Genomic DNA, 1861 nt, shown 5'->3' with positions numbered 1-1861 from the left:
TTATTATTATTATTATTATTATTATTATTATTATTATTATTATTATTATTATTGTTATCATCATTATCATTATCATTATTAGCATTATTCTTATAATCATTATCATTATTAGCATTATTCTTATTATCATTATCATCATTGTTATTATCATTATGATTTTTATTACTGTTATTATTTTTGTTTTTGTTATTACCACTATTGTCATTCCTATCGTCGTAATTATCGATATTATTATCATTGTTATTGTTACTATTTATATCATTACTATCACCAGTATCATCTTTATAATCATTATAATCATAATCATTATTCACATTATTATTTGATATTATTACAATTATTATTATCATTATTACTATTATTATTATTATTATTATTATTATTATTATTATTATTATTATTATTATTATTATTATAATAATAATAATAATAATAATAATAATAATAATAATAATAATAATAATTATTATTATTATTATTATTATTATTATTATTATTATTACTACTACTATTACTACTACTACTACTACTGCTAGTACTACTACTACTATTGTTATTATTATTATTATTATCATCCTTATTATTATTATTATTATCATTATCATCATTATAATTATTATTATTATTATTATTATTATTATTATTATTATTATTATTATTATTATTATTATTATTATTATCATTATTACTATAATCATCATTACTATAATTATTGTTATGATTTTCTATTATCAAAATAATACTATCACTATCAATATTATTATTATTACTATTATCTTTATTATTATTATTATTATTATTGTTTTTATTATTATTACTATTTATATTATCCTTATCCTTATTATCATTATTATTATTATTAGTAGTAGTAGCAGTAGTAGCAGTAGTATTAGTATCATTATTATTACTGTTAGTATCATTATTACTATTATTTTTTTATTATTGTTATTATTATCATTATCGTTATTATCATTATCATTATCATTATTATTATTATTATTATTATTATTATTATTATTATTATTATTATTATTATTATCATCATTATTATTATTATCATTATTATCATTAGTATTTTTATTATTATTGGTAGCATTTTTATTTTTATCATCAGTATGATTATGGTTATTAATATTATGGTTACTAATATTATTATTACAATTGTTATTATTATTATTATTATTATTATTATTATTATTATTATTATTATTATTATTATTATTATTATTATCATTATTATTATTATTATTGTTGTTGTTGTTGTTGTTATTATTATCATCATTATTGATGAAATTATATATATTATATTATTAATATTGTTACCATTATTGTTATCGTTCTTATAATTATCAACATTATTATCATTACTATCATTATCCTTTTCATTATTGTTATTGTTATCAGTGTTATTTATGTTATTGGTATTATTATTAGTTTTATTATCATTATCATTACAAATGTCATTATCATCATCATATCCATCATCATCATCAAAATACTAACAATAAAGACAATAGTAGGGATGATAATAATGATAGCAGTCATAATAACTATATTAATAACAATAATAATAATGATGATAGTAATAATGATGATAATGACAGTAACGATAAATGCAACAATAACAATGATAATAATGATAATAATAATGACAATAATGATAATGATAATGATAATGACAATAATGATAATGATAATAATACAGACAATGATAATAATAAAAAGATGATAACAATACTCATCAATATCATCAAAATCAATATTACCATTTGATATCACTATCATTATCATTAGTATCATTACCATTACTAATATCAATGTTATTATTATTATCTTTGATATTGTTAATATTACCAATATC

The sequence above is a fragment of the Penaeus vannamei genome, chromosome 2 (genome assembly GCF_042767895.1).
Source record: "Penaeus vannamei isolate JL-2024 chromosome 2, ASM4276789v1, whole genome shotgun sequence".
In the NCBI taxonomy this organism is placed as follows: Eukaryota; Metazoa; Arthropoda; class Malacostraca; order Decapoda; family Penaeidae; genus Penaeus; species Penaeus vannamei.
Note: the sequence above shows the minus strand (reverse complement) of the source record.